The 17,839-nt window shown below is 39.3% G+C and overlaps 1 long non-coding RNA gene across 2 annotated transcripts in view; it reads right to left on the minus strand.

Annotated features, from left to right (window-relative positions):
- Window positions 1-733: 733 nt before the first annotated feature.
- LOC123289940 (uncharacterized) overlaps window positions 734-17,839 on the minus strand; it is a 171,530-nt gene continuing 154,424 nt past the window's right edge. For both annotated transcript variants that reach the window (XR_011506719.1, XR_011506718.1), the window contains 2 exons: window positions 4,641-4,718; window positions 734-872 (listed from right to left, as the gene is read on the minus strand). This is a non-coding gene — a long non-coding RNA (uncharacterized lncRNA). The remainder of the gene's footprint in view (window positions 873-4,640; window positions 4,719-17,839) is intronic.

Raw genomic sequence — 17,839 nt, forward strand, 5'->3', positions numbered from 1 at the left:
ATGCCAAGTTCGGTAAAATACTGCTCCCCTCTCCCAGGATTCACATTCTATGGGGTAGAAATAGATTGCACACTAGAATCTGTAATCTAGGGCAGAATGAAGAAGTCCCATAAATGTAATATTGGTAAGGAAGACTCAGAAAACAGAGGAGAGAGATGAATTCTAACATCCAGGAAAGTCTCACTGTGAGCAGTAATTTGACCCAGACCATAGCAGATAGGGCTATAACAAATGAAAATGAAATTGGAAATGGTAGAGAAAGACTTTCCTGGAAGAGTGTGCACTATAAGCAATGCAATGGAGATGCCAGGGAAAGACATGGTCGAGTGACTGCCCCATACCTCTCCTTAATCCATTAATTCAACGAACAGGCATTGGGCACATCCTTCATGTCAGAGCCTACACCAGGTACAGGAAAAATAAAGTGAATCCAGCTTCGTCTCCGTGCCAAGTCTTTCCATCATTGCTGAAATTGGGGTATGTGGAGGCGATTAGAGACAGATTCCCAAGGGCCATGAATGCCAAGCAGGAAACCTGAGTTTTGTTCTGTTTTCTGTAACTACATCCCATTCTCTGATGTGAGGAAAGGCGGTATCAGACGTGAGTTTTGAGAAAGTAACTGGCAAAAGTACGAAGCAAAAGAGTTCTTCAAAAACTCTGGTGAGTGTGATAGTGTAGGGAGCAGGAGAAAGCCTAGCTCTAGTAAATTTATAGAATCCAAATAGCCAGTAGCTAGTGTAGACAGATTAATCTTTATTGAACATCAGGATATTTCAGCCTGTCTTCATCTTATCGGGCATACAGACAGTTGACTTGTCCCTTCCCATCTCACGTCATCGTACTTCATGTCCTCAATGCCCAATGGTAATCACCTGTGGAGACAAGAAGCAATTTCTTGGTTAGTACACCATCAAATCCATGATAAGTTTGGACTTCGTAATGGCTAAGACATGACTGGTGAGCTAGAGAAGCTCAGACAGTGATTCTGCTGCGTCTGGGCTGTGAGAAGGATGGATTGAGGCAGTTTCAGGGGATCTAAGGGTGATGAGGCCGCCAACACATCACCCCACAAACTGGCCTTCTAAGCTTCCCTGGGGCTCATTCTCCTCCTCTCTACAGTTCTGGCCAGAACTGCTGATTTAAGTATTTGTAGCCTTCGACTCTAGCTGTTTCATTCTAATTCTGTACCCGGCAAAGATGAGAACATCTTCATTTTTCTTTATGATCTATCAGACTGTTATAATAATCACATATCGTCCTTTAATACCATCATTAAGTATTTGCCTCAGTCTTCACTTCTCCAGAGATAATAATTCCAGAATTTATTGCTGTTCTTCATCAGCACTATTTTAAAACCTTAGCACCAGCTTTTTGATTTTCCTCCAAAAATCTAGACTTTTGCAGCCTATTGATCCTCTCTTTGAAATGTATATGTTACCCATAGGTGGCCCACTTGATTAGAGTCAGGAAATCACAGCTTTAATCTTGAGTCTACCACAAATTGGTGGAGGGAGAAGGCAAGTTCTTTAAACACATTGTGTTGCAATTTTTCTGGCAATAAATAAGAAAGAGAAAAACTCCTGCCTCTCAAGGGGACTGTGAAGATTACATATAATGTATGTAAAGGTATTTCCAAAAGTAGAATATGCTTAGCAAATGCAGTGCATTTAAAGAAACAATAATAATGGCAATAATAATAATAATAATAATGCACTAATGGTGTAGGAAAGGGATTTCAGGCACTCTTTTCAGGAATGGTCACTCCAACTTTCTCTCCACCAGGCAGATTCTTCCAAGAATAAGCAGGAAGCTCTTCATCTTTTTATGCCTTCAACAAAATTTCTGATTAGCATCCATTATGTTAAGTATTGTTCTAGACACTGGAGATATTGCAGCTCTTACAGTTAATGGGAAAAGTTTGGATCATAATAGATTGTACATTATAATCATGACTTGTTTTTATCATAAGATCAATTATTTCATGTTGCAAAATAAAAGAATATTAACTTGGAGCTTGTTAAAATATATTCTCTTCATTTGAAAACTATTGCAAAGGAAATTTCCATTTTACCTATACCAAGTTTAGAAGAAATAATTTTTATTTTATCTCTGAACGTTAACGCATACATTTTATTGAATGCTCATCTTTGCTATACTCCATTCTCGGTTGAAAGGAAAAGAATGGAGGAGGAAAGGGAAGAAAAGAAAGCGAACATTTACAGAGTGCCAAAATCGTTCTCAGTGTTTTTACACCCAGAATCTTCTATCTGCCCCTCACGTCTTATATTAGAGTGTGGTGGATCCTCCAACTATTTCTTCTGCCATGAAGGTCAACGGTGGATCAGTGACAGTATGTGGTTCTTTCTTATTCTGTGAGTCTAAAAAACCCCTTGACATGATTTTCTCATTGAATCCAGTGGAGGGAGGATTCCATCATATAAACCTGACACCGGATACACATTCCCCAGTGGACTGGGGAGCCATAGTTCCCCAGCAAAGCCAGGTCACAAGTAAAGTGCAAGAACTGACATTTTACCTCTTTCCCTGCTGAGATGTTTTCCCAGGCCCTGTCCCTGTTCCCCCTAACTTCTTTTCACCCTGGGTTTCACCACTTCATTCCATTGGAGCATCATTCTGTTGTTGTTAATTCTAGAATAGGATGGATTCCAAATTTTGACTATCTTAAACCATACCCAAGAGGATTTCATTTCTGCAGTACCCAAAGGACTTAATTAGAAGCTATTTTTGCCTCTAATGCTGTCTCAAGGTATAGGACCTAGCGGCAGCAGTATGGGACGCCCCTGAACATAATTGTCATTTATTGAGCAGTGTGTAGATCATTGTTTTAATCAGTGACGCCTAACTTTGGGGAAATTCAGGTAATGGATTTCAGATATTCTTTGCACTTCATTCTAGGAGTGATTACCCCACTCGGCCAGTGTCTGCAGAGAATCACAAGGAAGTTCTTCACTCTTTTCAAGCCTTCAGAAATTATTTACGTAGCATTTACTATGTGCCAGACACTGTTTTAGGCACTGGAGATAATGAGATTAATAAGTTAGACAGTAAGGTCCTTGCCTTCATGGAATATGCCTACTAGGAGAGGAAGACACAAAAGAAATAAGAAAGCAATTTCAGATACTGATAAGTACTGTGATGTGTATATATGTATCATCAAGGGAAAGTGAAAGGGAGTAACTAGAGAAGGCTAATTTCAGTAAGGTCTATCTGTGGAGGTAATATTTGAGAAGGAACTAACATGGCAAAGAACCTAAGAATGAAATTTCCAGCCAGAAAGAACTATAAATGCCAAATTCCTGAGGCAAGAACAAGCTTGTTCAAAGCACGAAGACAAAAATGAACAACATACAAATAAGATCTGAGAGGTAGGTAGGAAATAGATCAAAAGGGCCTTGTAGGCCTTGATAAGGTATACGAATTTTATTCTAAGTGTGATAGTCAACAAATGGAGAGTTTTTAAGCAAAGACATCTAATAATAGGATTGCAGTTGAAAATGTCTCTATAGCTACTGTATGGAAAATGGTCTTCAAGGGATCAAGAGTGGGTGCATACAGAAAAGTTAGTGGTGGTCCAGACAAGACATGGCGGCAACTTGGCCTAGGGTGGTGGCAGTAGAGATGGAATGTCATAGGCTAATTTGGGATATATTTTGGAGGTAGAACTAATAAGACTCACTGATGGGTTGGATGCTGGGAGGGAGAGAGAGGAAGAAACTGAGAATGACAATAGCCCCAGTAAGGATATGACAGAAAGTTACTATGGAGCTGAAAAGTACCTTAGGCAAAACACATTCCTCGGATGAGGCCACTCTCCTCTGGGCCTGTGCAGCACATAGTTCATTTCTCCGAGATAGCACTTATCCTGTGGTGTGGTGGTAATGCCTCTCTCTCGCACTTGGCTGAGAGTTCTCAGGGAATAAGGACCACGTCTTACTCATTTTCATGTAATAATTGAGTTAGTAAATCAATGAATAAATGAATTAATGAGGAAGATATACCCCTATCTCCCAGATAAGTATATCTTTCTTCTTTTCAGGCAATTATGCAGGCAAATGATAAGTAATCCAAATTTTTCCATCCTGCTGATACAGGGTGGTGTATACATCTTGCTCACCTGGGCGGTCTCAAAGACAGATTGCTCAGCTATACATAGGCAAAGAAGATGGGCCACAGAAAACCGCTCTCTCTCATCACTTATTTCCTCACTATTCCCCAGACAAGAACTCTCAGCTCAGCTTGTGTTTTCAGTAATATTTGTGCTTTTGTTTGGAAATGAAGGCAACAGAGAACCAATAGCAGTCATTATTATACAGAAGCAGTGTGTGCAAAGCTGTTAGCACGGACCTGGCTCAGAGTAAGTGCGTAATAAATGGGAGCTATTATTATTAAAAAATGATCATCGCTAACTCCAACTGATGCTCAATACTGCTTTCTGATTTTAATATTTTAAAGGTGTTTTTCCTTTTCTCTAAAACGTTCTATTGAGAAAAACTTCTATTATGTGAGTTTAACATGACCAAAAAAGTAGGGCAGGTAACGTGGCCAGGGAATGTAGCACCAAAGGTTTGGTCACAAAACTAGGAAATGATTCGTTGTGCTGTCTTTCACTGAGCACTCACCGTGTGGCAGACGCTCTGCTCTGTGCCAAAGATAGACAATGAGTATGAAATACTTCTTGCCCTCGAGAGTCTCCCAATCTAGGAAGAGAATTAGAAACCAATCAAATAAGTACAATACAAAATAACACTAATTACCTATATCAGAATGCAATCCAGAAAAGGATGTAATCGACTATGTCTTATGGTGGGTGGTGGGAGGAGAAAGGATCAGGGAAGGCTGCACAAAGAAGATGAAACTTGAGAAGTTTGAAATATACCAAAGGGCACAAGTATGGTAGGGCAGTCTGACCAGAGGGAAACAGCATATATCATCAATTTATTTGTGAGACACTTAGGCCAATGTTCCCAAAGACTAGTAATAATGTTGGTACTTTATTACCAAAATGGAATCTTTTAACCTATCATTCATTATTATTTTTCCGGTTTTTTTTTAAATTGAGCTATCATTGACACATAACAGTGTATTAGTTTTAGATGTACCACATAATGATTTGATACATGTATATATTGTGAAATGATCACCACAGTAAGCTTAGTTAACATCCATCACCACATATACTTACATTTTTTTTCTTGTGATATGAATTTTAAGACCTAGTCTCTTAGCAACTTTCAAATATATAATACAGTATTGTTAACAATAGTTATCATGCCATTCATTACATCCTCAGGACTTATTTCTCTTATAACCGGAAGTTTGTACCTTTTGACCACCTTAGAATTTTCATTCAGCAATGCATATTGGAGCCCCAATGCTAATAGATGAATTTTCACTGAAGTATTTTCAACAGAATACTCATTGTACTGGATTTTAAGAGACGTTATAGGAAAATAAATTCTTTCATCAAAAACACTTGGTAAATACTGGATTTAATAAAATTAAACGGCATTCTTAAATACAGTATCACTCAGAGTCCTTAGTATGTTAATAGGCTGTGTGAATAGCTAAGAGGAAAAGATAGAATGCAGTGTTTCCAAATATATTTGATCATAGAATTGTTTTTTTGACTGGTCTTCCAGGAAAAATGTTCTGAGGAATAGACTTAAAAGACAATAGAACCAAACAAGTTGTTCATTTATGACTGAAATTAATTTAACTTCTAGCCTCTTTGACCCTCAATGTGGTTATCTGAAAAACAGATCTAGTGGTATCTTCTTTTAATCATCATTTACTCTCTGACTGAATAGACGTGTCAAAGAAAGAAGCCAGGTGGTACTTCCTCCCAGAAGGGCAGCCTAGCCCTGTGGATTAGTTTTCTAGGACTGTTATAACAATGTACCACACACTGAGTGACTTAAACAATAGAAATTTATTTTCTCATAGTTCTGGAGCCTAGAAGTCTAGATCAAAGTGTTAGCAGGGCTGCTTTCTTATCAGGCCTCTTTGCTTGGCTTGTAGATGGCTGCCTTCTCCCTGTGTCTTCACATGGCCACCCCTCTGTGTACGTCTATGTCCCATTCTCCTCTTCTTATAAGGACACCAGTCGTACTGGATTAGAGCCCACCTCAATGATCTCATTTTAATTCAATTACCTCTCTAAAGATCTTATCTTCAGTATGGTTACATTCTGAGATACTAGGAGTTAGGACTTCAACATATGAATGGGGGGGTGGGGGTCAGCACAGGGTACAGTTCAGCTCATAACACCCTTCTCCATAGAACTCCAAACCAAAGATTTCAGATTACTCAAAGCTGATCGATGCTAATCAAACATATAAGAAAAGAATTATAAAATAAAAAGAAAGCTATATCCAATTCATTCAACCAACTGAGCTCTATTTATACCATCCTCTATGCTAGACACAAAGATAACAACGGCTAATAAGACAGACACAGTTCCTGGCCTCACAAAGTTTACAGATGTGTATGACAGCTGTCAATTGCCCATGGAAAAATGTTCATAGAAAGTCAAATAGTTATATGAAATCAAGCAGAGTTAAGTTGGTACTTGGTGAATGCTGAAAGACTATTATCTCAACTCCACTAAGAACATCAATTGCATGTGCCCTCTCCACGGAAGATCCTAGGCACATAACGATGTGTTAGCATCCATCTTTCTGGGTTTCATGCCCATATCTGAATTTTAGTTAACCTATTATTCTTCAGGAAGTCTACATTTTAGACCTGAATATACTTTCTAATCACCTTGCTAGAGCTTGGATATTTCCCAAATCTCACATGTTAATACGTATCTTTTACGACAAGATCCTTCTACAGAAATCTATTCAACATTTTTTCTTGATTTTTTTTTTTACTACTTTAATTCTTAGAAGGCAGTCATTTTCTTTAATTCTGAATGATACCGGTGTTTTATTGTAGCTACCTACATACTATCTATAATATTTATTTGCCAAAAAATAATTTCTGTATTAGCTGTTGCTAGGAACTAAGTTGTAAAGCTCAAATTTGGCTTGTGTTATTGAACTAACCGTGCTAAGCCCAATGAGGTTTTTCCTTTTCTTTTTTCCTTGCTGGGGCCAACTGAGTATTCAGAGGTCACTTAGCATTTAGCTCTTATGACAATAGAGAAAAGTTGAAACAAAATGGTTATTTTAGCAATAACAAATATACTTTGGTCGTGTCCTATCCCTCATACTAACAAAGCCCACTTCTGCTTGGACGCCCCCCCCGCCGTATGTTTTCTACCTCTACTGTGTGTGTCCAGTATTAACCCCATAAAGTAGGGGTTACCTCCTAGAGTAGGTAAAAGTAGGTTTCTGTAGGTTACCTACATAAAGTAGAAAAACCCCATCCCAGTTTTCCTGGGGTCGAGAGGTTCTATGGGATGCTGGACTTTCGTTGCTAAAACAAAGAAAGTGGAGGACGAACTGGGAGGAGTTGGTCACCCTACAAAGGCGCAAGTAAACACATTGGATACAAACCCAAAGGACTTTCAAGGAATTCTGCCCAAAATGCCCTCTAGCCCCCACACTGTCTTCTTTCCTCTTTCTCTTATCAGTCTTCATTGCGTAACTCAACTGTAACTTTCTCTGTAAGTTTTCCCTATTGGCCTCCCCTGCCAATCACAGACTCAATTGCCTGATTAAAGCTTCCCAGTACTTCTTCATGCCTCCCATGATTCCCAAGGAAGATTAGCTACTTCCTTGGTTCCCCTTCAATAAGCAAGATTCTCAGTGGAACTGACCATACCTTACGCATAGCACTAGCCTCAGTGCCCGCCCAGTTTTCAACACTTACTAATAAGCTTTTGCTTGAATAAGTGGATGAATAAGAAGAGCATTTTCCTAAGCCTCTAAATTTATTAAAATCAGAAAAACTGAGGATTAAAAAGAATCCTTTAGATAAACTGGTCCAGCCATCCATTGTGATTTCAGTAGACCTGGAGTCACAAGACTTTATTATCTGTGCCTCCTTGAGCAAGTAACTTAGCCACTTTGAGTCCATTTGTTCATCTGTGAAACACAAATCATAACGATTTCTCCTCAAGGTGTTGGATGGACTAAATAAGATGATATTTGTAAGAAGATGTTTGTAAACTTGAGGGCATTAAACAAGTGTCAGGTATGATTATTATTGTTACTAACTATTACTATTATTATTCAGCAAAGAAGGAAAAAATGCTACTGTAAAGCTTCTACAAAATCTCCAAGTGACCATGCACCTTCTGCTAGAACTTAATCTCTCTGCACGGGGAATTTCTCCCATTCCCTCAACTGTTCCTCATGGAATATAATTTCATATTTTATTACCACCCTTTTCACTCTTCTCTAAATAGTAGCAAATTTGTTTGGGTCTCTGAGGCCCAAAATTGAGCACAATAGTCCTGATGTAGTCTCAGCAATAATATCCTCTCCTAGATTCTGACTCCATACATCTGTTAATTGAGCCAAGGCACCCTTTAGCTGTTTTAGCAGCAGTCTCATCATGCTACTGGCCCACTTTGAGCCTCAATCAAAGAAAATAGCATCACCCTTTCTATTTTTCCTTATTTTCCCTTTTTGTTGTTCTTGTTGTTACTTTGACATTCTCAGGGTCACAAAGGAAGGTGCCCTTGAGCTGCCTTCTCCATTCTTGAGCGATTATGGAAGTAACGAATGGAAAAATTAGCAAAAAACAAAACAGTAGTTCTTTGCCTTCTCCCAGGCCAAGAGTGGAGACTGAATAAATACGTGTTCTTTGCATTTTCCACTGATGATTGGCAACACTAAGATTCACTTGCTCACGTGCTTGTTTTGAATGTACAAGTTGATCTGGCTTTAGGTTCGGAACCCCCACTAATGCTTTGATGCACTGAGACACAGTTCTCACTGGAAGGCCTTTTATTAAGTGGACAGCTAGGGTGTCACAGGCAAGATATTTGCACAGTACATTAATTTAGAGAGGAAAAGGTTTCTGTGTAACTTAACCAGGCTGAACAGCTATTTCCACTTTACCTGAATAAAGTATTTTCATGTTTTATCACACTAGTTTGCAACTGCAAAAGCTTCACCCAGTTTATAAGAGTAGCTATGAACTGTCAGGATATATTATTTGGAATGAAGCCTGACAGCTCAAGGCGTGAAAGTAAAATACATTTTATTGTTTAAAAGCATTTCTCACCATCTCCCTTCCACCTCCCTCCCAAATCCCACCCGTCCCATAGCCCCTCACAGGCACCCCTCCCCTGGCTTGGAATGAGATTCACTACAAACATTCTGAAATGGTTTAATCCTCATTAAATAACACGGCATGAAGGAAAGTCCTAAAGGGGAGTAGGGGAAGGGCAGAGTAGTTTTGCGTGTGTAGCAGGAACAGCTCGCATGGGAGACAGGGTGCCTGCTGGAGTGTTGGGAGCAAAAAATAAATAAATAAATAAGAAGAATTCCAGTTAATATCCTGAGAAGAATTATCATCCACAAAACTGCATGCGCTCTTGGTGTCTGGAGTTTCCTTAAAGCCTCTAGTATGACGGCCCATCAGAAAAAAAGGCAGCAGAGGGAAATCACTCTCTTAACAACACTTACTCGTGGGACCCTCTAGTTTTTGAAGCAATCTCTGTAAGGTCCCAAATTCTGACGTTTCTGGCACTCGATAGAATTTCCTTCACCAGAGAAGAGTTTTCCTAGGCTCTCTGAAATCACCTTGAAGCTCATACACACCCATCCGTTGTCCTTTATATGTGCTCAAGACTGACATTCTAGGGAACACCAGAAGAAGAGTCATGTTTTAGCCAATGGGCACTCTTCTCCAGAAATTCACTGCCACCTTCCTCTTACCATAGTGTCACCATGATGGAACAGAGGCAGGCTTCTGTTCAGAGCATACACTGCTGAAAAGAACGGACTGGGGAAAAAAATTAACTCACAAATGAAAATCTTTTGTTGTTAATGATATTCTATAATAGAAGCCTAATCTCCTACGTATATTATCATCTGGCAAACCAGTTACACATTTAATAAGATTTTGCTGTATAAATTATAAATGAAATAAACAATTCTGTCACCATGGTGTGCAATGAATACACCACATGTTATATGTAAATATATTAGTCATTTGCCTTTTATGTGTCACTGAAATCCATTTTCTTTATGGTGTATTTTCTATTCCCTATGGGTTCCAACCAAAGTCGTTTCAACCATACACATATCGGCCTTTAAAGTGGAATTATGTTGTTATTGTCCTTTTCCTGCCCAGTTTTAATAACACCTGCTTTTGTGCCAGTTTCATTTACTGCTGCAAATTGTAATTCAACAGAGAACAACAACAACAAAAACAACAAAAAGACCCAGCCACCCTAACAGCAAATGTGACTCCAGAAAGGAGCTGTGTGATATATTGACACAATACAGAAAACATATTGAAACAATTTTTATTCTCATTATTTTTTACCCAAAATTAAATACAACCCATAAAGCAAGTTTACGTATTCTGCATGTCTCCCCCTACTCCCAACTAAACCCACACCCTTGGCTTTTAATGAGATAATTTTTTTTAAAAAACAGAATCAACGGTTCAGCCTTTCTTTCAAGTGGTGGCATTTTTATTTTAAGCAGAGAAGCATAAATGCATGAAGGATGCAAATCTGGGCTCTTTCAATGGCTCACCACAGTGTGACAGCTGTGGATGGGATCAAGACAAAAGCGGTGACTGCTCCAAGAAAATGATGGCTTACGCATCTCCAGCCCAATCAATAATCTGGCATGTTGAGGTCAATCACCGCATGGTCATATTCAGTTTGAGCCAGTCACAGATTATTAGTTTGACACCCAGAGGCTGTTTCGTTCTGCTGTGGATGGCGGACAGAGAGCCTGTGTGTGTCTCTTCAGAACCAAGTGGAGAAAGCCTAACTACTTATAACAGCAGAAGCACTGGCACAGGATTTTCAGAGAGATTCCATATTTGTTAGGAGTGCCACCTTACAATATTCTCCAGGCTGAATAATTCTTCTTCGGAAGTTGTCACTAACCTAATTTTGTGTTTTATCCATTTAAAAAAAAATGTTTTAAATCCCTACTATGTTCCAGTCCCTGTTCTAAGACCTGAGGATACAAGTGGAATAAGATTCATTTTTTATCCTTAAGAAGGGGTGAATCTGGAAGATTCTCCAAAGGTGTTAATGCTCTAAATTTTCCCCCAACCTTTGCATTCTCATCCTTCTAAATCCCCCTCCTCAAATTTCCCACATCCAGCTTTGACAGATATGTACTGGGACAAAGAGAAGAGTGAAAGCGAGATCATCATTGTTGTAGATTATTTATGGTTAATAATATCCTGGTCTGGCCAACGAGAATGGTTGCAAGTGGGTTCCAGAAAGCATCTTAATGCTTTATAAACTACTAAGAGGGCAATAGAATTAACCGAAGGGAAGCTATTTCTGTCTGACCTGCTCGTTCCGTTCCTGCAGTCCACCGCCTGTCTATGGGAGTCACATGCTCACTAACGGGAAACAGTTTGTGGTGAAGAGAGCTCCGCAGGAGTCTATAGAACAGGGCACTTGCCGTCTGATATTTCACCAGTCATGTTTTACTGTTTCTCCTGGATGGCACGCCATAGAGTGTAATAAATCTCAGTTTGTTTATATTCTGTGTCTGTATTTGCACTTTGGTGATTATATTTGAATTCATGCAAGATCCCTTTTTATAAGAACCTGAGCATAATCTCCTCATTAATCCTGTCCTGTTTGTCTGTTATTAATAGGCCACTGTACAATGTATTCTGCTGCAAAACTCCACCAGGCATGACTAATTCAGATAATTAATTTGCTAGAACATTAACACCATCAAATGAGCCTGCTAAACCGGTAAATTTAAAGTAAATTAAACTTAATTTGCAGGTTATTGCAATTAAGTCTGCCTTGTCTTTCTGAGGGATTTCAACATCCTCAGTATTTAAGAGGCAATCATAATGCATGCAAGTGGGCGGGCTTTTTGGCTAATTAACACAAGAGTCTAATCTGCTTTTCAATTAGGGTGGATGTTTATAATGTGCTGGTGACAGTGTTGCGATTCAGTGCAGCATAACAGGAGTGCATGGCATAATTATAGCTGAAAAGAAAAGCTCATGCCGGGCCTTTTTAGGGGTTAATGAGACATTGGCAGCTTCCAGCTGAGGAGATCGAGCCAGTTTAGTGTAGCTTCAAGAGGAAACCACCCATAGGGGTTTCCTTTGAAGTGTCAAAAGGTCCCCTTGTTCTGGGTGGCTTATGTTTCATTTGTCTGAGTGGCATATCAAAAATTGATGAGCTGCCAGCAGCAGTCCCTATGACATTAATTCACCAATTGTGTTTCTAATAGTTTCATCCTTAAATAAATTTGGATGATGAGAACGGTAAGGAGAGTCAAGGTTCTGAAAACAATGAGGGCCAGGCCGTTGCAAGGAGTTTATACAGCACAGACAAATGTAGCAGCAGCAAACGTTAAAGGCACGCCTGACCTGCCACACCCCGGGTTATTAGCTGGGGGAAGACAAAGATGTATTGTGCCTGTGCCCTCTGCTGAACCACAGTCACCGGAAGCAGTGATAAAGACATGGCGCTCACTGGCGCTTGGTTGAAATGCTAACTATGCTGGAGAGGAATCTTAGGCTGGAACTTCAGAAGATGAAGCTCCTCTGAAGGTGAGACAGACGGCTCCTCAGACACTCTTAATGAAGCCACCTGTACACCAGGGTGGCGGCCGAGGGGAAATTGCCCAATAGGAGTGTAATAAGATCGTGCCTACATTTAGGGTAAGAAAATAAATATTATCTCCTTCATGTAAACACAAAACCAAGGTCATTTGAGGCTCTCTTTGAAATTGAGCGGTTGCAGAGTACCTGTGGAGAAGCCCTCTTCCACTACCTTTATGGCTTGGTTCAGTGAAGTGCTGTGAAATAATTGTACTCTGTGGTTTTAGATGTTCTGTAGTTATATAGTAAAGAGAAGGGAATTTGGAAATAGCTGTCTCCGGGATGAAGACTTTACAGGATGTGCCTAAAAGTTATCTGGGTTGGAATGACCAGTGTCACACTCCCAAAGTGTTCAGATGAGCAAACGGAAAGTAAAGACATCAAATTTTGTGCAAAAATGAAGGTTCTCACCACCATGGTGCTACATGTTTTAAGAATACCAATTATATATGGTCATCATAAAGAACATTGCAAAGATGATCCTTCTTTTAGCCTCCATGTAACACGCATGAAGTAAGTTACAGCTGGACAAAACACCACCATTCACAGATGTGAATGAAAGCAGTCAAATAAGTTATTCCAGTTGCTTGAAGAGAGACTGATTATCTGAATGAAGTGAAAACTCTGAACTAGTTGTTATGTAGACACGGCCAAAGAAAGTCATGACATATTACAACAAATGTTGCTGAAGTTCATTCATTCCTTCAGTTACTCTCTGAGCACGTTATGTCACAGACATTGTGCATGAGGCTAACGCAATAAACAAAACAGACAACATCCCTGTATTCATGGAAATTACATAAATTCAAAGGAAACCATCAGTTATTGGTAAATGCAATGATGACAATAAAACAGGATAATGTGACAGAGAAACTCCAGTGTTACTTTAAACCATTGGTTAAGAAAAGCCTTTGCAAGGCAGTGACAGTGAGGCCAAGACCAAAAGGAACTGAAAAATTTTAAGTAGGAGATGACTTAATTTATAGTTTCAAAGCATCATTTTGGAAAATAGAAGTGGAAGAGTGTGACACTATAAGAATGGAAGTAATGAGACCATTTAGAAGACTATTAATGTCCTCCAGAAGCTACCGCCCAGTCCAAGCTTCTAGATTCAAAATATGATTTTGAAGTAGATTCAACAAGTCTTGCTGTACAGGACATTGAAATTTTGAATAAAGGGTTAGACATTTAAGTGACAATGTCAAGTTTGAAGATGGATATATGAGTCTGGAAATTAAGGGAGACACCAGAGCTAAAGATATAAAATAGGAAGGCATCAGCCTGCAATTGGTATTCAGATACATAAGCTGTCTGATGACCCCGATAGAGAGTAAGCTTAGAGAAGAGAAAGAGTCTCAGGATTCAGTTACATAGAGAGAGAGAGGCCAGCAAAGGAGACAGAAGCTAAAGGCCACTAAGGTAGGACAGAAACAAACATGGAATGAAGGAAGGCGACCCTGGAAACAAAAGAAAATGTTTCAAGAAAAAGGGAGCAGTCAACTGTGTTGAATTCTAACGAGAAGTTGAATAAGATGAAAAGAGACAAAATGGCCACTGGATTTAGCATCATGGAGGTCAATTGTGACCTTGACTGGTACCATTTCAATGATGTGTGAGGCCAGAAGGAAGCCTGGTTGGAGTATTTTGAGGAGAGAATGGGAGATAAGGAAGTGCAGTGTCTGCAGGCAATTACTAGGAAGTTTGGCTGTGAAGGTAAAAATGACATAGAATTGTGGACAAAGAGGGACTATGAGATCCAAGAAGATAGTTTTAAATATGGCAGAGATCATGTGTGCATGTTGATATCAACAATCTACGAAAAGAGGAACGTTAATTACAGAAGAGAAGTAAAAAGTGTTCGAGATCTAGTGTACACGAGGAAGGGTTGGCCTTTGCTGTGAGCAAAAACCCATCTGCCTTAAAAGCTGAGGTAGAATCTGTGACTGGGTTATTTCACTTAGCATAATGTCCTTATGGTTCATCCATGTTGTCACATGTGATGGAATTTCCTTCTTTTTTAAGGCTGAATAATATTCCTTTGTATGTATATACCATATTTTCTTTATCTATTCATCTGCTGATGGACTTTTAGGTTGTTTCCACATCTTGGCTATTGTGAATAATGCGGCAATGAACGTAGGACTGCTTATATCTCTTCCAGATCCTGATTGCAAGTCTTTTGGATAAACACCCAGAAGTAGGATGGCTGGGTAATTTGGTAGTTCTATTTGAAAGTTTTTGAGGAACTTCCATACTGTTTTCCATACACTTAATTTTATTTAACAGGGTATTTCTCATTTTAAGTGTCCTTATGACAATAAAATAAAATAATAAGATAAAATTAAATTAAATTTTAAAAAGGAGAATCCAAGTGGGGGGAGATATGTAGGTAGGGAGGTTATGTGAAACAGGCGTTTGAGGGCTGAAAGCAACCAATAATGGATTAGGTCAAATTCACTGTTTAATTTTGTAAATGTGTTTATTATGAGGTATTATACTCTTATTAAAGAAAAAAAGCAAAAAATACAGAAAAGTGAAAGAAAACAATTGCCTGTAACCTGCAGAATAATACAGTGATCTAATAGCTAAGGGAACAGGAAACAGAAGTGGTGGGTTTATTTCTGTAAGGAAATCCCACGATGAGACTTAAGAAAGGAATCTATCCAGCCTGTAGGGACCTATATCCAGGACTCATTAGAGAAAGCTCATTTGTACTGGGTCTTTGATCAAAACCTACCTGTGGGTTTGTGATTCGCACTAGTCTCTGTCAGCCTCAGCTATTTCTTAGTGGGTCCTGCCTTAGCAGGCTGTCACAGAAGGTGTCACGTTTTTAATTTCCTTAAGTTTCAAACTGTCTTACAATTGTACAAAGTGGTGTGTGAAACACATAGAAGCTTAATCCTTTTTTTAAGAAGGAAATTGTTATGTATATAATAGGATGATTTAGGAGATTTTTTCTGTTAACTTTTTGGTAAGGCTGCAATGAGGGCAATGTGGAGAACTAAGGTAAGGCAAGGTGGGTATCTAGGGTGCAGCAGTGAAGGAGGAGCTCACTCTTGGAGTGTGAAAGTGAGAATGGGCATGTCCTTGAATGTCCCTCCCTTGGTGGGGTACTCATCTTGCCTTACCCTCACCCCGCCCTGGGGAAAGTCTTGCTCATTCACAAGTTATCTCTTGGAGCCCCTCTCAAGATAGGATGGGCTAGATATACCAGGAATGAGTGCTAGCATGTTCTTTTTTAATATCATTTTAAATATATAGTAACTGGATATGTAGACTTACAGGGAAAGTAAAAAATAAAAGTGGAAAAAAACCCAAAACATGCACAGTTAGAACCAGCTCTTCTTTACTTTCCTAAATTAAATGTCTATTTTGTTCCATACAAAGATAAGTGACTGTGACTCAATACAGGTCATTACTATACTGAGATGAAAATATGCAAAGCATGGAGCTCAGGCCTGGTCCATAGTAGGTGCTCAATAAATAGGAGCCATTTTTTTTTTTTTAAAGATTTTATTTTTCCTTTTTCTCTCCAAAGCTCCCCAGTACATAGTTGTCTATTTTTAGTTGTGGGTCCTTCTAGTTGTGGCATGTGGGACGCTGCCTCAGCATGGCCTGATGAGCGGTGCCATGTCGGTACCCAGGATTCAAACCAGCGAACCCCTGGGCCGCCGAAACGGAAAGCGCAGACTTAACCACCCAGCCACGGGGCCGGCCCCGGGAGCCATTTTTTAAAAAATTCTTATTGCTAGCTCTGATTTTTGTTCAATACTCCATCATCCTGACTTTAATATCTTAAAAAATACACATCAATTTTAAAAATGCTTAATTTGCTTTTAAGTAAACATTTGCATCGACAGCTACTCTTTTGTCCCTTGTTCTGCTCTTACACTAATAATAATTACCTCTTATACAACATATTAAAATTTACAAACAGCTTTCATCTACAGTAGTTCATTGGCTCTTCACAATTATATAAGTTTGGTAATATTACTCATCTAGTTGGTAGATTAATAAATTGAATTCAGACAAGTTAAGTGACTTGCTCCAGTTCACAGCTGCAGAAAAGCAGAACCAAGATTATAACTCAGGACTTCTAACTTCAGATCTCAGATCTTTCTGCTTTGTGCCATCAACAATTAGATGAAAAGTCTTTTAGACCTGGATGAGTGAGAAATCAGCATGTTTCAGGCTGCTGTTTTTATAAATCTGAGCCACAGGCTGCTCCTTCACAACAATGGGGAGGAGAGAGAAAGAAATGAGAGCAGAGTGTGAAATAAGAACCTGAACTGCTTTTTCACGCAACCAGTTGCCTGTAGAGAGTTCTCCTTACGTATCTATGCATCAGGGTAGCCTAGAATAGAGATTATAGTGTAGTTACCAACAACTCTGATGTCTCAGTGGCTTAAAGCAACCAAGTTTAATTCTCACTCATGTGATTCAACGTAATCAGTCAGAGACCAGGTTCCATCCTAAAACAGGTATCCATTTCATAGAAGCTGGAAAAAGAAGACCTGGTAAGCCATGACCTCTCTCCTCCCCAAAACTATCATCTCCCCAGGCCTCCACACTGTCTCTGTTGAATCAGTGGCACCATCACACCTCCAGGCACCAGCGCTCCAAATCTGGGGCTCCTTTTAAACTCTCTCCCTCCCTCATCCTCTCCAGCACCTTGCTAACCACTTACCACATCCTATAGATGTGTCCTTTCTTATATCTCTGATTTCAACGTCTTCATTTGAGGAATAATGTCTCAAGGTCAGTGTATATTGTATCTGAGGGCTTCTACTACAAACAGCACTTGAGGAAATGGTTCTTGACGTTTTTGCCTCAGAAAAACACTAGAAAGAGCACAAAACTTGGAATCAGAAGGCTTTAAGTTCCAAGGTGTTTCCTGTATTATTTTGCAGGCCACTGAATTTCTGTAAGCATGCATTTTTATATCTGTAAAATGGGGATAGTAGAATCCTCATGCCACAAGGTCGTAGTGGGGATTCAATGTTGTCATAGGTGTTAAAGTACTTTGTAAGTTATAAAATCCTGTACTCATGGTAGGAATTGTCATTATCAATACTAATGTGAGCCAGGCAGT

This window comes from Equus asinus, chromosome 11 (genome assembly GCF_041296235.1).
Source record: "Equus asinus isolate D_3611 breed Donkey chromosome 11, EquAss-T2T_v2, whole genome shotgun sequence".
NCBI classification, from domain to species: Eukaryota; Metazoa; Chordata; class Mammalia; order Perissodactyla; family Equidae; genus Equus; species Equus asinus.